This window comes from Vulpes lagopus, chromosome 15 (assembly GCF_018345385.1).
Source record: "Vulpes lagopus strain Blue_001 chromosome 15, ASM1834538v1, whole genome shotgun sequence".
Taxonomy (NCBI): Eukaryota; Metazoa; Chordata; class Mammalia; order Carnivora; family Canidae; genus Vulpes; species Vulpes lagopus.
Genome location: NC_054838.1, coordinates 31,098,720 through 31,119,744, shown reverse-complemented (window position 1 = coordinate 31,119,744; position 21,025 = coordinate 31,098,720). Strand labels below are relative to the sequence as shown.

General features: G+C 36.1%; 1 pseudogene; it reads right to left on the bottom strand.

Annotated features, from left to right (window-relative positions):
* Positions 1–534: 534 nt before the first annotated feature.
* On the bottom strand, positions 535–20,009 carry LOC121476184 (annotated as a pseudogene).
* Between the last annotated feature and the right edge of the window lie 1,016 nt (positions 20,010–21,025).

Below are 21,025 nucleotides of genomic sequence, written 5' to 3'. Positions count from 1 at the left end.
TTTCAGATCTCATATTTAGGTCTTTAATCCACTTTGAATTTATTTTTGTGTATGGTGTAAGAAAGTGGCCTAATTTCATTCTTTTGTATGTGGCTGTCCAGTTTTCCCAACACCATTTGTTGAAGACACTGTCTTTTCTCCATTGCATATTCTTGCCTCTTTTGTCAAAGATTAATTGAACATATAATTGTGGGTTTGTTTCTGGGCATTATATCTTGTTCTATTGATCTGTGTATCTATATTTATGGCAGTGCCATACTGTTTTGATTACTACAGCTTTGTAATATGACTTGAAATCTAGAATTCTGATACCTACGGTTTTGTTTTTCCCTTTCAAGATTGTTTTGGCTATGCAGGGTCTCCTTTGGTTCTACTTTAGTATTTCTTGTTCTAGTTCTGTGAAAAAATGCTGATGGTATTTTGATAGGGATTGCCTTAAATCTGTAGATTGCTTTGAGTAGTATAGACATTTTGACAGTATTTGTGCTTCCCATCCACGAGCATGGCATATCTCTTCATGTGTTTGTGTCATCTTCAATTTCTTTCATAGCTTGGGATCCTTGGTATAACTGCCATCAGCCTTTCCTGTTTGAGAGAGGATTTTTCAAGAAATCCCCACTTATATCACCATCACAAGGTACCACCATCTTGCCACTCAGTAGTCCACTGACAGAATAATTGCTCAGAGACTGTTTTGGGTTGCAGTACACTTCATTCTCTAGGGCTGGCTGGTAACCTGTATAGGTGACTTCTTCACAGAGTCATTGTAATCAAGAATCTGGGCCTTCATTGGTCAGAATGTTCAATTTCACTTTGCAGTTCTTTTTGCATGGCCTGTTTTTGTGTTTTGAACTGCTTATGCTCAAATGCAATAACATTGTCTGCTTTCTTCAGTTCTTTCTGAAAAAAAAAATCCTTTTATTGAGCTCAGGCTCAGGAGATAGCTGAGCTTTGTGGTTTAGGAGATACATGTTTTCATCTCTAGTCTCTTGCAGTTGTTTTGTAATTAATTTTGTGCCTGAAGCTCTAGTTTCCCTTCTTTCAGTAACAAATAGTCACTCATCTCTTTTACCTTGTCTTTCAGCAGGTGGTTTTGCTTTGTTATTGCCAAAGATTGGGCTTTGACAGACTCTAATTCAAGCTCAAGCTCTTTGACACCATTTACAGAGTGATTAGGTTCTTCCTTTTTTGAATTAATAGCTGTGAGCTTCTCTTGCACATGTGCAGCTTTTTTTTTTTTTTTTTCTTTTTCTTTATTCTTCCTTTCATCTTCAATCAGCCTGTTAGTTCTGGTGATAGAGCAGTCTTTCACTTCAGGTTGATACTTGAGAAGTTCATTCCTGAACTTCTAGTTATAGCTCTCCTAATTCTCTTTACATTCAGCTCCTGCTTGCTAATGTGTCAGTTATGCTTTAATTTTCTTCTTCTTGTAGCCTCTGAGCCAATTCAAAAGTTTCGATTCATTGCTTCAGCTCTGCTTCTCTGCCTCTTAGCAAATCTCTCTCTTTTATTAGAAGCTACCTCTGAGCATAAATTTCTTTGGTTTCAATATCTTGGTGCTTTTGAATTCTTTCAAGAGACATCTTTTCCTGAGAAATGAGGTTTCAGCTTTTGCTTGACAAGCTCGCCTTGGTTTCACCTCTTTAAGTTAAGTTTATTCCTAGGTATTTATTTCCTTTAAGTTAAGTTTATTCCTAGGTATTTTATTATTTTTGGTGCAATTGTAAATGGGATCACTTTCTTAACGTATCTTTCTGCTGCTTCATTATTAGTGTATAAAAATGCAACAGATTCTGTACATTGATTGTATATGCTATGACCTTACTGAATCCATTTATCAGCTCTAGTAATTTTCATGTGGAGTCTAGGGTTTTCCATATATATTATCATGTCATCTGCATATAATGAAAGTTTTACTTCTTCTTTACCAAGTTGGATGTCTTTTATTTTTTCTTGTCTGATTGCTGTGGCTAGAACTTCTAGTACTAGTTTGAACAAAAGTGATGAGAGTGGACATCCTCATCTTGTTCCTGATATTAGAGGGAAAGTTCTCAGTTTTCCCCCATTGAGTTTGGTGTTCATAGTGGGTTTTTCATATATGGCTTTTATTATGTTAAGGTGTGTTCCCTCTAAAACTACTTTCTTGAGGGTTTTTATCATGAATGGATATTGTTGTACTTTTTCATGTGCTTTTTCTACATCTATTGAAATGAATATATGATTTTTATCCTTTTTCTTATTGATGTGATGTATCACACTGATTGATTTGTGAATATTCAACCACTCCTGCATCTGGGAATAAATCCCCCTTGATCATGGCAAATTACTTTTTAATGAATTATTTGATTCGGGATTTTTACACCTATGTCCACCAGAGATATTAACCTATAGTTGTTTTGTTTTGTTTTGTTTTGTTTTGTTTTGTTGGTGTGTTTATCTGGTTTTAGTACCAGGCTAATTGAGTCCTCTTAGAATGAATTCGGAAGTCTTTTTTCATCTAGTTTTTGCAGTAGTTTGAGAAGAATAGATATTAACTTTTTAAATGTTTGGTAGAATTTACCAGTGGACTTTTGCTTGTAGTAAGTTTTTTGATTATCAATTCAATTTTATTGCTGGTTATAGATCTGTTCAAATTTTCTATTTCTTCCTGATTCAAATTTGGAAGATGATATGTTTCCATTTTTCTTAGGTTGTTCAATTTGTTGGCGTATAATTTTTCATATTCTCTTATAATCTGTATTTCTGTGGTGTCTGTTATTTCTCCTCTTTCATTTCCCATTTTGCTTGTTTGAGTTCTCTCTCTTTTGATAAATCTTGCTAATGTTTTATCAATTTTGTTTATCTTTTCAAAAACCAGATCTTGGTTTATTGATCTGTTCTCTTGTTTTTGTTTTCATTTTTTTTTTTTTTTAGTTTTTATTTAAGTTATTTCTCTCCTAATCTTTATTATTTATTTTCTTCTACTACTTTTGGGTTCTGTTTGTTCATATTTTACGTTAGCTCTTTTAGGTAAAAAATTAGGTTGCTTTTTGAATGTTTTCTTCCTTATTGAAGTAGGCCTGTGTTGCTATAAACTTCCTTTTTTGAACTGTTTTTGCTGCATCCCAAAGATTTTAGACCATTGTGTTTTCATTTTCATTTGTCTGCATGTATTTTTGATTTCCTCTTTGGTTTCTTAGTTGACTCATTCATTATTCACTAGTGTGTTATTTAACCTCTGTGTATTTGTGTTCTTTCCAGATTTTTTCTTGTGGTTGATTTCTAATTTCATAGTGTTGTAGTCAGAAAAAATACATGGAAAGACTCATCTTTTTAAATTTGTTAAGACTTGTTTTGCAAGTCTTTAATGTGTGATCTATTCTAGAGAATGTTCCATGTGCACTTGAAAGGAATGTGTATTCTGCTGTTTTAAGATGGAATGTTCTGTATATATCTGGGCCAATGCGTCATTGAAAGCTACTGTTTACTTGTGGATTTTCTGTTTGTTTGATCTATCCTTTGATATAAGTGAGGTATTAACTGCCTTAAGTACTTGGGCACTCTTATGTTGGGTGCATAAATATTTATAATTGCTTTATCTTCTTGTTGCATTGTTTCTTTAATGATTATACAGTGTCCTTCTTTGCCTCTTCTTACTTTTTTTTGTTTTAAAGTCTATTTTGTGCAATATTAATACTGCCACCCCAACCTTCTTTTGACATTCATTTGCATGATAAAAACTTATCCATTCTTTTACTTTCAACCAGACCTATTTTTTACTTTAGGTCTGAATTGAGCCTCATATAGGCAACATATAAATGGGTCTTGTCTTTTAAAAAAAAATATTTTATTTATTTATGCATGAGAAACACACAGAGAGAGAGGCAGAGACATAGATAGAAGGAAAAGCAGGCTCCTCGCTGGGAGCCCAATGTGAGACTCCATCCCGGGACTCCAGGATCACACCCTGAACCAAAGGCAGACACTCAACCACTGAGCCACCCAGGCATCCTGGGTCTTGTCTTTTCTAACCATTCCATCACCCTATGTCTTCTGATTCGAGCATTTAGTCCATTTACATTCAGAATAATTATTGATAGGTATGTATTTATTGTCCATTTCTTACCTGTTTTATAGTAGTTTTTTATAGTTTTCCTCTGTTCCTTTCTTTTCTTGTTCTCTTCTTTCATAATTAGTTGACTTTCTTTAGTGACATACTTAGATTCTTATCTCTTTATATTTTGTGTGTCTATCACTCGTTTTTATCTTGGTTACTGTTCAGTTTATATATAATGCTTCTTCATGTAGCTATCTATATTACAGTGATGGCCATTTTAAGTTTTAACCCATTCTTTATTCCTTTCCCCCCACACACATTTTAGACATATTGTATCATATTTTTCATCCTTTTATTTTGTGAGTCCCTTCATTATTTTTACAGACATAATTATTGTTACTGCTTTTTTTGCTTCCTACTTCCATTATTCAAACTTGCTGCCTTTCCACTCACAAACTGCCCTTTAACGTTTCTTGAAGGGCTGTCTTAGAGGGCTTAAATTCCTTTAACTTCTGTTTGGGAAAAACTTTACCTTTTTATTCTAAATAATAGCCTTGCTGGATAGAATATTCTTAGCTGCAGATTCTTCTTTTTCTTTTTTTTTTTTCCTTTTGCACTTTGAATTTATCATGCCACTCTCTTCTGGCCTGCATAGTTTCTGTTGAAAAATCCCCTGATAGCTTTATGAGGCTTCCCTTGTATGTAATTGCTTTCTTTTCTTTTGCTGCTTTAAAAAATTCCCTCTTTATCACTACATTTTTCTATCTTAATTACTATGTGTCTGGTTTTGAACTTCCTTGGGGGAATCTCTGTGCTTCCTGGATGTGGATATATGTTTCTTTCCCCAGCTTCAGGAATTTTTAGCAGTTATTTTATCAAATAAATTTTCTGCCTCCTTTTATTTTTCTTCTCCTTCTGGGAGCCCTATAATATGAATGTTATTATGCTTGATGAAGTCACTGAGTTCCCTAGGTCTATTCTCATTTTGCATAGCTTTCTTTCTCTCATCTGCTCAGCTTGATTACTTTCTATTACTTTGTCTTCCAGGTCACTAATTCATTCCTCTGCTTCTCTACCCTCTATTTAGTCCATCTCATGTATTTTTAATTTCATTTATTGTATTTTTTCATCTCTGATGGGTCCTTTTTCATGTTAACTCTTCGTTAAGAGTTTCACTGATATCTTGCACCCTTCTCAGATCCAGTATCTTTATGATCATCACTTTAAATTTTCTATCAGGCATATTATTTCTATATGTTTTACTTAGGTCTCCTGCTGTGGTTTTGTCCTATTTTTTACTTCAGGCATATTCCTTTGCCTTCTGATTTTGTCTAAACTGTCTATGTCTGTTTCTGTGTGTTAGGAATGATAGCTGTCTCCTGCACCTGAAAGTAGTGTCTTTATCTAAAAGAGATCTTGTAGTACCCTGCTATGTGGTGTCTCTTTCACCAGATCCTGGCATCTCAGGAGTGTGTTCTATATGTGATGTGCACTGTGCTTTTGTGGCTGAGCTGCTTTTTCCTTCAGTCTAGTTGTCTTCAATGGCTTTATTTGCCTACTGTGGGCAGTATTTAGTCCCTATGATATTAGTAGGCCAATCTAAGGATTCCTTGGACTTGACTTGATTCAGACCAGGCATTTGCCAGAGGTGTAATAGCACCAAACTGCAAGGCACATTCCTTATATTGTCACCTGAGAAGCTTTTATTGGTGGGCAGAGTCTGCAGTTAGACCAGTTGTCTGCCTCCAGCCCACTACTGGTCCCCCTGTCTGACTGATATATATGGTTATCTTTCCCTCTCTCTGAGGCAGAAGTAACCTTGAGTGGTGCTGGCCACTGTAGGGGCTTTACTGCCAGACCTGTGGCACCACCCTGTATTGGAGAGGGTGGATTTGCAAAAGCATAGCACAGGGAGCAATGGGGTACAGTGGTGGTGCTAACAAGCTTTGAGTACTACCAGTCCTCTGCAGGAGGGGTACTGCAGTGACTGGACTGAGGCAGGCTGTTCAGAGAAGTGGATTGGTAAAGCACAGTGTAGGGTACTGACAAGTTAAGCAGCAAGTCCAGCAGATGGGTAGGTGTTTATGTTGGCCGGAGGCAGAAGAGGGAAATGGTATCTGACATTTCCTTTCTTCCTAAAGGAGTTTCCCAATGATTTCTTCCAAATAACCCTTCTATATGCCCCAGGTGCCTTTGAACCTTCGGCTTCTATGCTGTATCTCCAAGGGTAGGGACTCCATTTCCTCTAGCCCACCTGCTCACCCAGAGCTGAGCTGCTTTTTTTTTTTTTTTTTAATCCCATCTTTTAAGTCGTGCTGGTTGTAACAACTCACAAAATTCAGCCTCTATGGTTTCCAAAGCCAAATGTTATGAGAATTCATCTTTCCCAGTTGTGGGGGTCTTTTTCTCTCCTCTCCTTGTGCCAGTGGTGTGCCTTCCTCCCCACGGACAGTCCCACAAGTCTGTTTAGTTCCCAACTGTGTCTCTGCCTTTCCTCTTCTCTTCAGAGTGGTCTCTTCTTTACATTTAGTTGTGGAATCTATCCTGCCAATCTTTGGGTGGTTTTCTGGGTTATTTACACTAATGTGAGTGCTATTTAGTTGTAACTGTGGGGCAGAGTGAGTCTAGGGTCTTCCTACTCTGCCATCTTCCCCAGAAGAGCTGTTTTCATCATTCCTTTAACATTTTCCTGCTTCTCATTCTCTTCTGGTACTCCCATCAGAAATTTTGGCTGTTAGGTATTTTCAAACAGATGAATGAGGATGTATTCCCCCACCCTCCACCTTCCCATCTCCAGTCTTTTAACTCTTTATGCTTTAGTCTGTAGAATTTCTATTGCCATGTCTTCAAGCTTATTTCTATTTTCTTTTGAAGTGTCCAATCTAATGGTAAATGCTTACTGAGGATATTTCATTGCAGATGCTGTGTGCTTTACTTTTATAATTTTTCTCTTTTCTGATAGTTTCCATTTCTGTTCATATTTTCTATTCATTGCTTTAAAGTCTTTTTCTGCTAATTTTAACATCTCTGGATATATTTATGTTTGCTCTTTTTAATATTTAAATAATTTAAATTTTAAATATTATATTTTTCTGCTTTTTCATGTGTCAAATAATTTGTTATTGTATTTGACCATTGTGGGTATTATATTGAAAAGATTTTAAATTTTGTTTGTTTTTCTTTGGAAACTGTTGATTTTTATTCTGACATAATTTACTGGAAAATCAGATTGATTCATTAAAAAATCTGATTTTAAGTTTTGTGAAGATGATTCTACCATAGTCCTTATTATAAGACCGATGTAACTCTTTTTCTAAAAAGTGTTTTTTTTTGTTTGTTTGTTTGTTTTTTTTTTTGTTTTGCTTTTTGTTTTATTGAGGAGTCCTAAATTCAATACCTGGGTTATTCAGGAGAGTTACTCATCTGGACTGCTCAAAGTGTCTGTATCTTTCAATATTGTACTGTCAGAGGGATTTCTACTTCCTTGCAGCTTCCTAGTAGCTGTTCTCCTCCTGGCCTTGAAAAATCTCACTATACACATGTGTAACTTGGTATTTAGCCAAAGAGTAAAGGACCTCCTATCCTTATTTTTAGTACTACTTTGTGTCTCTCTATCTCTTACAAATTCCAGCTGCCCCAACCTGCAGTTGTTGCTTCCTGCCTTAGCAAGGCCACCATCCTCTGCTTAAGTTGTGAAAAATATTGATGCTGAATCCCAGCTCATATCTCCTAGATTGTATTTTCTTGGATTTTTGAAAGTCCACAGTTCTTATCTGTTTAGATTCATTGTGGGGAAAAACAAACAAACAAAAAGAACTTTCTAATTTTAGGAAGATTAGGGGAGACTTTGTGAGTGAAAGATCAATTCATTTGCAATATTTCATGTGACAAATATTTAAAATATGAACTAGAGCAGCAGAAATGAGATTGAAAGACATGAACAGATATCAGGGATATTTAGGAAGTTACCATATTACCATATTTGTTTATAGATAAAGGAAGGAAAAGGGACAACATCTAACACAATCATTAGCTCCCGCATGATGTTGATAATAATGCCACCAAAGAAGAAAGCAAGTACATAAATGGAATGATGACTTCACTTAAACATATATTTCATTTTGCAATGTCCTGATAAAATATGATGAGGACCTGAATTAAGACAGTAAAAATGGAGACTGGAAAAAGACAATAAACATAAAGTATATCTATCAAATACCATTAACAATATTTGGTGTCCTACAAGATGTAGGTAGGAGAGAGACTCAGAAGTTTCTAGTTTAAGTAGTAATGCAGTAAATTGAGATTGAGAACACTGTTGAATGTGCTAGTTTTGAGTTGGAAGTATTGGGATGATCGGGGCAGGTAATGAATTCTAAATTGCACTTAGTGATTTTGAGGACACATAGGCAAAAAAGTCTATTTAGTGACCAAATATGTAGGCATAATGGCAAGGAGAGGGATATGGTTTAGAAATAGAATATTTATTTTATTGACCATTTTGACCAGTCAGCTGTTACTTTGCACATTATGAAAAAGCAAAGCAGAGCAAAGAGTTAGTTGTGAGTCCAAATGATGAGCAGATTGTAATACAAAAAAAGAAAGAAAGACAAAAGAAAAAAATGCATTTGGGAAAATTCTAAACAGTATGTGTGTATTGTGTGTGATTACCTTTTTTCTGGTGTTGTTATTCTGTGTCATTGCAATCGATGTAATTGGATCTTGTGCATACTTTACAACATGTGTTTTGCCCAGATGAAGAGTAATCACAACAAGTAATTTGAACTTGTCATTTGGTAGCATTACTATAAATGGCAGGAGAATATTTCGTTAAATCTTTATGACTTGGATATGCATTTTTGTAACCATTCCAAAAAATTTACTAGAGGTGGCAGATGCCTGGTGGAAATCTTCTTGTTAGACTGTTCTTGTGGTGAAAAAAAAAACCCATAATGGACATTTTGTCCTCCACTCTCCTGTGTATTTTTACTCTGTAGAATCAGAGGGAAGCACATCACCTGCTTTCCTGCACACACATATTTAAACATATGCACATCCTATAGGTAAATAAGAATCTGAATACGGAATGATTTCTGTACTACTTTGCTATTTGGGGGTGGAAATCAAGTCACCAAGTCTCTTCTGCAGTGGGCTTACAGTTTTTCGAGCACTCTGTTATCTATCATGCTTCTCTGTGATTCACTCTCTTTCCTATAGTTGGAATGCCCATCTACTTTTCCTCCCTTGTCCTGGTTCCCTGTCTGTTATTGTTCAAGATTTTCTTGTAGTGTTCTTGCCTTAGACTGATGTAGATACTCCCATGTGTGCTTCTTATGTGATTACTGTAGGATACTATATGTGTAGGACACTATATGTGCAGCATTTGAGCTCTTATTATTCTGTTATGTCAGTTACTTAACCAATCCGATATATGACTGTGATCTTCCTGAGATCAGAAACATTTTCTTACTCATCTTTTTATAGCCCCAGTATATTGCACTGTGCCTAGAACACATGACAAGCCTTTAACTGACCACTCGACCATCACTCCTAACCCTGAGTGAATTTGTCTTTTTATTGGTCAACAAAATCAGAACTTTCTCTTGGGTAAAAGTGAGGAGCAAATAGGCATGTGCTGAACTCTATCCTAGGCACTATAGAGATTTACAAACCCTGTCATGAATTCTTTGTAATTAAGACAGAGTAACGTAAGTATTCAATCCATGTGTAAATAGAAACATCTAATAAAATTTAAAAAATGGAGTGGTAAATTCTCTTGAGAGTCTTCATGGGAGAAATATCATTGTCTCTCTGTTCTAGAAATATGTAAATTTCTCTGGCCAGAAAAGAGAGTGTAGCAAAGATTGAGCAAAGGCAGAGAGGCATGGGAACACAGGTACCACTATGGGGGGTGAGAGCTAGTCAGTTTTCTAGGGCAACTGCTTTAATAGAGAAGGAAGCAAGGCCAAGATGCTGATCTGAAATGGGTGGAATTAGGTAGTAAATGCAGTCAGCCACCAACATGAACACCTGCATCTGAAAGAATTATTAAAATTGCTGTAGGTATGTGCGTGCTATTATGAAAACAAATTTAGTGCATGTCTTTATAAATTTTCATTTATTGTGAATATTTTAAACCCAGGTTATCAGATACAAGAAAAAAATACTGGACAAACGACTTATGGTAATTTGAAAACCAGCAGTAATAAGCAGTTACTTTTCTTTAAAAAAACACAACAACAAATTATGTAGGGAGACGACACTATAGGAAAACTTAAATATATATATATATATATATATATATATCACTGGTATATTATATAAATTATAGATTAAAATTAAAATTTCAGTATGTTGGCCTTGATAAATTGAATATTGTCTACTATTCTTTTCCTTTTCATCCACCTTCCTTAACTTTCTGTTTCTATCATTGTAATCTTTTGCATAATGTCAGGTTTAGCCAGTAAATTTCTCTATAAGAAAATAGAAAAGAAACAAACAAACCTATCTACTGCCCATTCCTATTAATTGACAACAGTAATGACATACTAGTATTTGTTCTCTTACCTAGTAGAAGTGTTATAGAGGTCTATCCATTGCCTGGAAACTTGATCTTGTCAAATGAATCAATAATGAAAGTACAAATTTATATGAAGGGATATAGGTAAATACCTTTAAACAGTATCTACCATCACAAGAAAGATACATTCAAATCCTAAACCTCAGTACCTATGAATATTATATTTGAAAATAGGTTGTTTTCTTTTTTAAGATATAACTAAGTTAAGGTGAGGCCATACTCTATTAAGTGTCCTAAAGTCAGTAACTGGTGTCCTTATAAGAAGGCCATGTAAAGGCATGACTCATGTAAAAGATCTTGTGACAGCAGGCATATATTGAAAAACAAGCCAAAGAATGCCAAGGATTTCTGACAAACATTAGAAACTAGGAAGAGATAAGGAAAGATCCTTACCTAGAGCCTTCAGAAAAGCATGGTCTCGACAAAATCTTCACTTTGGACTTCTAGCTTCCCAAAATGTGAAATAACAGATTTCTATTGCTTTAAGCCATTTAGTTTATGCTAACTTGTTAGGGCAGCCCAAGAAACTAATTCAGTGTGTTAATATAGCACTCTTCATGCTCACTAAATGAGGTGTTATAGTATGAAGTGAAATCCCTGAACAGCTCTAGGGAGTGCACCTATACCAGTTTCCTTTAAGAGAGAGAAACTATAGAATTGGCACAACATGCCAGTCATAGGCTTTGATTATCAAAGAGATAATGATTGCCAGTTCCAACTCTAATCAGTTGTGTGACACTGGGCAAAACATTTATTTTTTTTAAAGATTTTATTTATTTATTCATGATAGACACAGAGAGAGCGGCAGAGACACAGGCAGAGGGAGAAGCAGGCCCCATGTAGGGAGCCCGACGTGGGACTCGATCCCAGGATTCCAGGATCATGCCCTGGGAAGAAGGCGGTGCTAAACCTCTGAGCCACCCAGGCTGCCCTGGGCAAAACATTTACTTCTCTCACCTTCATTTCCCTATCTATATAATGGCACTAGTTGGCCCTTTTCTATGGCCTAGAGAGATTAAGTCCTTCAGGATAGCACAACTAGTAGGATATAGAATCAAGCCTTTATGGTTCAAAGGCTTCCAGTTTATCCCACAAGGAAATATATATGTAATATGTACCTGCTCAAAAGATCTATGAAAACTCTAAAGGAAGTTCAGCCATTCTGATAGGCCAAATCAGTGAAACTTTTTCAAAACAAGTGGAGTTAGAGTGGCTACATCTAGCCCAAGGAGAATTTTGATAGGTGGCAATGTCAGGGGCTATACAGACAAGTCAGGGAGTAGGACTCAAATCCAGCAAAGATGCTGAGGCTCCAAAGTGGGTGGCTTTTGCTGTTTTAAATGAACAGCAAATAGACCCATGGGATTAAGTAAATGTAGTAGAAAATGAGGTCAGAGAAGTAAGTCAGGCCAATTCTGCAGGGCCTAATTACTTGCTGAGTTCTGGAATGCATTCTTGTTACCAAGACACCATTGAAGATTTTTAAGCAAGAGAGTAGCAAAATATATGAGTTCTATGAACATCATTCAGTAATTCAGATTTAGTCATTTAAAGGTATAGTTTATAATAACATAACATTATATAATACATATCTATATCACAGGTATTGCATGCATAGTTATATTGACATTTATGTTTATCTTTATCTGAAAGGATATGTACCAAGCAGTGATTATCTCTAGTAATAGATATTTGGGCAATGCTTACTTTTACTTTTTACTTTTTTGGTTTGTGTTTCCCAACTTTTCTGCAATGAACTGCTTTTTATGTCAGTAACATGGCAAAATTCAAGCTAGGGACAAAAAGGCCAGAGGAAGAATGTAGCAGTAATTCAGAACAGAAAAGGTAAGGCCCTGTGCCATGGCTGAGTCCAAAGCAGGCATGAAATACATTTCCAGGTAGAAGTGACAGGATTTGACAATGATTCATAGGGGGAAGATGTTGAAGAGGTGGATCTGAAGATGACACAAATATTTCTGTTCAAGACAATAGGAAGGGTGGAGCTTCCATTAACTGAAAGAGGGAGATCCCAAAAGAAAGAGGTTTGAGCAGAGGGTCATGAGAGGTATAGATAATGAGGTTAGTTTGAGACATACAGAATTTGAGGTGACAGCTAGACTGCCATGATTTTGAGAAGAAGTCACAAGGGCTATCCCAGAGGGCCAAAGTGTTGAGATAGAAGGAGACAATAGATATGGTAAGATATTTCCAGAGGAGCTTTAAAAAGCCAAATGATGATAAGTATAATCATCTGCCTGGTAATAAAATCTCAGAAGCCTTCTGATGTAGGTAGATTCACATGAATTGTTTTACTAAGAGATATAAAGTGATGCATTCTTAGAAGATAGATATAATTCACAAATTATAGTTAATGTGCTGTGGAATTATTAGGCGTTCAAATATAACTAAAAATGCAGTAAACTCAACCACCTCATAATAAGGAGCTGACAAGCGACGCAGAAAGTCTGCTTGAAAAAATACATCCCTGCTGCTTGTCACAGTGTCGTCCCAGATTAGGTACATAAATAAACATGTCACTCACAGTGTTTTCACATACTCCCACAAGACTGTCAGCAAAATGGGGTAAGAGAACAAAATCACAGGCCTGACTAACAGAATCAAACAAATAATAGTAACAAAAAGGAAGAACCCTCTTGGCTCAATGTTATGTGCCTATAGATTATGGAGGAAGAGCCCATGTGTGTCTGGGAGAATGCAGCAAAGCCTGCCCATCCTCGTGGAGTCACCTTCAGAGTCTAGTGATCACATTGTTCCTTTTGGCAGCATTTTGAACACCGTATTAAAAAAAAAAAAAAGACACCACACACACACATATGCCATATTGCCATGTCAGTAGCAGAGACTATCTGGCATTGTTACTCTATTGTGTGACCTTCTTGCCAGATGAGTGAACAGAAACCGTGATGCAGATGAATGAGAGTTTGATCCATAAGGTTTTAGTCAAATTGCTCATATTTTTGAGCCTCAGCTTCATCAGTTTAATTGGGATTATGATAGCAATCTACAATGGATTGGGAGAAATGACTTACAGAAGGTATTCAAAGAGTTTAGAGTGTCCTAGTTAAAAGTGGAATATTGGGGAAAAAATTCATCTCTCTCCCTTCTGAAAGCCACCTGAAACAATAGTAAAAGGTTAAATAGTAAAAGTACAAAGAAGCAGAAATTTACCAGGATAAAGAGAACAGAAGAGTAGAAAGAAAAAAGAAAAGGAAGCTGGAAAACAGAAGATGAGTAGGAATTGATTTAGCTGACATGAGAAAACTGAATTCTAAGCCATTTACTGGGACAATTGGAAAGCAACCGTGTTTGTGCCAGAGATCTTTAAATCACTCAAGAATATGCAGCACGAGGGACTTCTGGAAACAGGAGTAGGAGCAAGTGGGGGAGGATAAAATTGGTTGAAAGCCTCTTTAAGAAGAGGCTAGATCCTCCTATTCCATCATCTAGACTATGTGACTAAACAACAGGATTCCTTTCTTTTGCTTCCCATCAAAACAGAAGATTAGATTATTTCTTTAGACCAAGTAAAATTGTGTCTTTGCTTCAGGATATGATACTGAATGAAAATAATGAATAGAAGTAAAAATTTGCATAACAAAATAGAGTTGAAATCCAGCCTTCCTCCCCTACTTGACTATCATAATCCGGATAGCTAGTTTAGACTTCCATTCTGGATCTTGGAATTCCACCCTGCCCCCCACCTACCCCGATGAAACGTTTTAGATCAAGAGAAGCATTTAAAGATACTGATGTTAAGTCACTAAACACACTTACACACACACACACTTACACACGCACGCATGCACGCATGCACACAAGTTTTCATATGAAAACCAGACCAGGGCAGCCCAGGTGGCTCAGTGGTTTAGCGCCGCCTTCAGCCCAGAGCCTGATTCTGGAGACCTGGCATGGAGTCCCATGTAGGGCTCCCTGCATGGAGCCTGCTTCTTCCTCTGCCTGTGTCTCTGCCTCTCTCTCTCTCTCTCTCTCTCTCTCTCTCTCTCTCTCTCTGCGTCTCTCATGAATAAATAAATAAAATCTTAAAAAAAAAAAAAAACGGACCAAAACAAAGAGAAATAAGCAACTGGAGGAACAGAGACTATGCAGGAAAATAGAAAGATCAAAAGAATCTGTCCTTAATATTTCTTATGAATATAAAACCCCAAATAGGCTGTTCTATGTAACATGTAGTCTTAGCCACAAATGCCTATTTAAGTTCAAATTAAGTAAAATTAAATAAAATAAACATCCTGTTCCAATAGGTATTGTACTTAGAAGCATATAACGTAGAACATTTCCTTCATAGCAAAAAATTATGTAAAGTACTAATGAAGAATAAGAATTAGGAATTAAAAAAAGAGGCTTCAGAAATTAAAACCATGAGAAGGAGAACTGGAAGATACAGGTAAGGAAATATTGCAGAGTAGAACAAAATACAGAGGAGACAAAAGATAAGATTCATCTAGGAAGTCCAAAACCAAATTAAAATGTCCAGAAACATAATCAGAAAGAGAGCAAATCACTTAGATAATGTCCTAGAATTGAAGGACATGCTTTTTTGATCAATGTCCCTGTTCATGAACCTGCATAATGGACAAATTTGACCTATGTGAAAGTACACTACTATAATATTTCAGAACACTGGGAAGAAGAAAATCCCAAAATATTCCAGACAATGGGGAAAAATGCATAATATATGAAAGTTTAGAAATCCAAATAATTTTGCATGAATTTATCAATAGCAACACTGGAGCTAGGAAAAGAAAGTTATTACTAATCTAGAATTCTATATATAGTCAAATATATCAATTTTATGGGTAAAATAAGGATATTTTATATGCATACATGGTAGGACTCAAACATTTAGCTCCTGGAGGAGATGTTCCACCAAAACAAAGAGTAACCCAAGAAAGAGAAGAAATGAGATTCTGGAACTGCATGATCTAATTTAAGGGAATGGAAGGGAGAAGGAAGAAGGAGTAAAGAGAAGGTGAAAAAGAGAAGGGATTTGGGGATAATGGTATGAAAGTGATGAGAGAGTCCCAAATGACAGCTATCCACTAAAGATAGCAATGAGTGTGTGAAGAAGGTGAAAATGCCTTGGAGAGATGTCCTCAGTACACTAAAACTGAGAGAATTCTGATGTATTTGAATATATTGAGAAAAGATATGGACAACTGGAAGAGAACTTGAAATTTAATTATAAAGTGCCTAGAAAACTAAGTAAATATATATCCTATTAACTTTAAACAAAACATAGTGTATGATAACATAGAAAAAGTAATTATAGTATACTATATGGCTAGGCAGTGAACCAGTTTCACATACTCAAATAAATATAAAAATACTGAATATTGAACTAACAATACTTCGGATAAAACTATGTTGAATGGATGGGGGCAATGAGAATTCTGCATGTTATTTTTAAGTGTAAGAACCATATCTTCATAGATAGGTAATACCAGAATCTAAAAATCAATAAATAACAATATAACATAACTTAGAGATAAGGTAGTAACATTAAAGTATGTTTGCCTCTGCAAAACATTACATGTGAGGAAGGGGGTTTAGAGCATTGCTTGTAGACAGTTTGACTTTTAGCTATGTACATCTATTATTTTGATAAAATTTTTGAATATTAGTATATTAATAAAAGTTTAGCATGTTGCATGACATATATCAACTCAATAAATGGTAGCTGGATCTGAAACAGAAATATAACCAACTTTATGTTTACTATGACTAAACCTTTTTCCTTTTAGAAAAGGAAAACCACTATCAAATACACATAATTAGAAATGTTTATGTAGGGGCGTCTGTGTGACTCAGTCAGTTGAGCATCTGACCCTTATTTTGGTTCAGGTCATGATCTCAGGCTCCTGTGATGAAGCTCTGTATCAGGCTCTGCAATCAATGGGGCATCTCCTTGAGATTCTCTCTCTCTCTACCTCTTCCTCTGCTCTGTCCCCACCCCATGCTTTCACTCATGCATGCAAACTCTTTCTCTCTCAAATAAGTAAATAAATATTTTTTTGAAAAAAGAAGTGTTTATTTAAGTTTATTATGTTGAAGTAAATTGTCCTATAGGCCTGGAATCACAGAGCAGTTTTATCTAGAACCTACAGATCCATAGATATGTTTTCCCTCTTCTTTTCTTCCTATTCTTTCTCCATTCTCTTTCTCTCCTTCTCAACTACCTCTCCCTTTCTCTCATCTGTTCTCAGTATTTTAAAACAAGATTTTTTGTTAGCATCTCTTGGAAAGAAGAAGATATGGCATTAGTGGCCCATGTTCTTACATGGCAATAATGAGCTGAAGTTAACTAGTGATTTCCCCATTTAAATGAGGTATATGCTCTCCAGTTTGCCATAGACCTACAACAACCTTTTGCTTCTTCCTGAACCTGACTTTATGAAAGTGCATTATTTATCTGATATTGACATGGGAATAGTGAAGTCTGCATTTTCAACTGTCACTTAAAAAATGAGGAGCCATTTTTACTCTGATGACATTTACTATTGGTTAAGTCTTATATGCCTATTTGCATTCTGATGCAAATGTCAACTTGGCTGGTGGATATGAGTGGAATTTGCAGAAGGGACTGTGACTGGGGACATAATGCGAGAGCCACTATTACAGGGAGACACATTTGGCACCTGGGCACTTGATGAGATTTCCTAGGAGCCAGGGTGTCTGGAGATGGGGACCCTTGACCGGGGTAGTAAGAATGTGTGGGTGTGGTCCTTCAAGACTGCTGTGTGATTCTTGTCAGAAATGCTGGAAAGTGGCAGAGATAACATGAACAGAAGGATCTCTGTTAATACTCTAGAATCCCTACATTCCTTCCAAAGATATGCTAAAGTCAGGGAGGTCTTTAGTATCAGGGGTTTTGAGCTTGGCTTTATAGAGGATCTACTATATAGATATAGTTCATAATCTATGTGGGTAACACATTAATAAAAAATTAGAATATAGTAGAAACATGATTTTTAGAAAATGCAAAGAAAGCACAGAACATAGAAAAGGGCTAGCTGACTTTGTAGGGACTGAAAGAAAGTTTCAAGGAGTGACATGTAAAGATCATCTTGATAAACCAGAGATCAATAGATGGATTAAGGGGAAAATTCACACTGTAAATAAATTTTGAGAGATTTAATTTACTTATCAAATTATTTAATAATTTATTCATCCATTCAATTCAGTATATAAAGGACATATACAGTGTACACAGGATGTACAGACCTTGTTCTCAGAAAGCTTACAGTGTAGTGTAAAAGACAGATACATGCAGTTAGCACAGTAGAAGCTAATAAATGACAAAATAGCAGTAAGTAAAAAAAGTAACAAGGATGCTTGACTCTCTGAGGAAGTCAACAGCTCTAGAATGATTACTGAATTCCAGAGAAACTGATTTCTCTGAGAAACCATGATGCTATGATTGACTTTTACAATGAAGAGATAGAGAAGAGGAGAAATCTGATGAGCTAAAAATTAAATGGTCTAAGGAATAAAAGGAAGAAAATATATCCAAAAATAGTGAGAACTATTGAATCAGAGATTGACTTTTTGTTAATAAGCTTTTAAATATATATATATATATATATATATATATATATTTAAAAGCTTCTCTCTCTCTCTCTCTCTCTCTCTCTCTCTCTCTATATATATATATATATATATATATATATATATATAACAAAAAACAGTGATCTAGATCAACACTTCCTAGAATATGTTACCAAAGTTTGATTCCTTGAAATACATTTCAAAGTAAAGCTCCTCTCTTTGACAAAGCCAGGCTTGATCTGCCATATACACTACTATTATGGTTCATTGGGCATAGTATACATTCCTTAATTTTAAGTTACCCTAGGTTGTCAAAAAAGGCAAAACAGGGATCCCTGGGTGGCGCAGCGGTTTGGCGCCTGCCTTTGACCGAGGGCGCGATCCTGGAGACCGGGGATCGAGTCCCACGTCGGGCTCCCGGTGCATGGAGCCTGCTTCTCCCTCTGCCTGTGTCTCTGCCTCTCTCTCTCTCTGTGTGTGACTATCATAAATTAAAAAAAAAAAAAGCAAAACAATAAATAAATAGATAGATAGATGATAGATAGATAGATAGATGATAGATAGATAAAACTTGGGAGATCTAAAATATTTGATTTTATGAAAAAGACCTACTAAATCCACTCAGCCATTTCAAGGATTAAGAAGATTCTGTGCAGCAAAAACATGAAATGTCCTTTACTGTTGAAGCAAAGAATCATTACATTTTTATTTAGTCTAAAAACTTAGGGATGCCTGGGTGGCTCAGCAGTTGAGCATCTGGCTTCCGCCCAAGGTGTGATCCCAGGGTTTCAGGATTGAGTCCCACATCAAGCTTCCTGCATGGTGCCTGCTTCTCCCTCTGCCTATGTCTCTACTTCTCATGAATAAATAAATAAAATATTTTTAAAAATTTAAAAAAATTAAAACTTGATATATTTGCTTCAGTACTATGATATAAAAGTCTTATGACTCAGAGTTAGACTGGTTGCTTTATATCTAGGCAGTATAAGATGTGGAAAGAGAGGTTTAGAGTCAAGTGGAACTGGACTTGAATTCTTGCATTGCCATCTAACAGGGGAAATATAAGTCAAGTAAGTCAAGTAACTTCTTTCTTCCGACTTTATTTTCTTCATTTGTAAAAGAAGAATGGTTCTGCCTCACTTCCAGGTCTTTCTCTCAGTAGCCCGTGCTTACCTTAAAGCTATCTGTTTATAGTTTGATATCACAGTCCTTAACTAATACTATCTAAGGACCAGCAACTATATCTTTTTTTTTTTTTGTCTTCTTCTTTCTGTATATTCAGTATCTACCAATCCCTGTATATTCAGTTTCTGTGCGCCTGGCACATAGAAGGCATGCAACTGATGTTAATGTTAATAAAAGAATCTCCTCGAATGAGTGACAGTAATAAGAATTCTCTTCATTACTGATAGTCTTTTCTGTCGCACCTCGTACATATATGCTCACACATACCCCATACACCAGAGGCACAGTTTGATGCTTTTTCAATAAAAAAAAAAAAAATAGCTCAGTCAACACAGAGAGACACACGGCGATGCCATGTGGTAGTGAATGCAGTATGAATTAAAACCATGGCTCTTTTATTAGCTGCTTCAGAACGGGCCCCCTCATGAGCATTCAATTTAGATTTAAAAGAGCAAGGAGGAAAGTTATTGCATTCTAATTACCTTTAACTTCCACCTTTACATGGTTGGTTAGAGATGACAGGATAACTGCCAACTGGGTAGAGATGTTTCCATGAGAGAAGAGGGGTAGATGTTTCAGTGTCCCTTCCTCCCACCTTTCTGGCCCAATAGGTTCCATCATTTTCACTTATCTCATACTTCTGATAATGTCGCAGGGTCAAAACAGCCTCAGTATAAACAAGGAACAGTCTCTCTATATCAGTCATGAAGCTGAAAATCTAAATGTGGCAGATAAGTTCTACCTTAGTAAGATAGTAAGTTCCCTTCCTCTCGAGTTGTCCCTCCTTGTTTCTCTGTGTGTTCCCATAATGCCACATTCCCCCATTGTAAAAATATATTTTATGTCTGTTTCTTTCATAAAGACTATGTTGGTGGTAGATAATGAGTTTTTAGATTTCTTTATTCTTAGGACTAACACATAGCAGTTATTCAATACATGTTTATTGGTTGGATAAATGATACAATCAAACATGGGTGGAACAACCCAGTTGGCCGGGAACATATAAGTATCTGGTACTTAAAGTATCTGGTACAGGTGGGTTCTCATCTCTGTTCTTCATTTGTACAGCTCTCAGTTATTGGGCTCTAGAGATGCAAAGCAAAGGGCTTCTTCCTGCCAAATCCATCTGTCATCCTTGATTATTAATTCTTTCTGCTGGTGTGGACCGAAAGAAACCAAAAGAAACTCACTTTCCATTTTTTCCCCTTAGATCCTTAAGTCACTTGGAGTCATCTCACAATTTAGGTTTCTGTTCATTGTCTTGGGTTGAAGAGACTTCTAGACAGAAGTTACATCTAGCTCTCAAGTGAAGCTCCTGAGCCTTCCTACTCAAGATGACATTGAGAAAGTGGAAGAGAGAGAATAAATGATTTTTATACATTCTTTTATTTTTGCCATAATGATTGCCCTATGAGATAATGGGTAGCCTGGAAGTAGGTTGTTGTGGGTGGTGGTTACAGTAACGTAGACCTAGGATCCATTATTGCTATGACACCAGGCAGATGTTTCAACGAGAGGCCTGGAGAAAACAGAGAAAAGATGTGGTTGATGACACATTATAAGGACTACATGAGACACATGATCTTATTTAACCCTTAGAACAATTTTATGAAGTGTTACCATTATTCATTTTATAG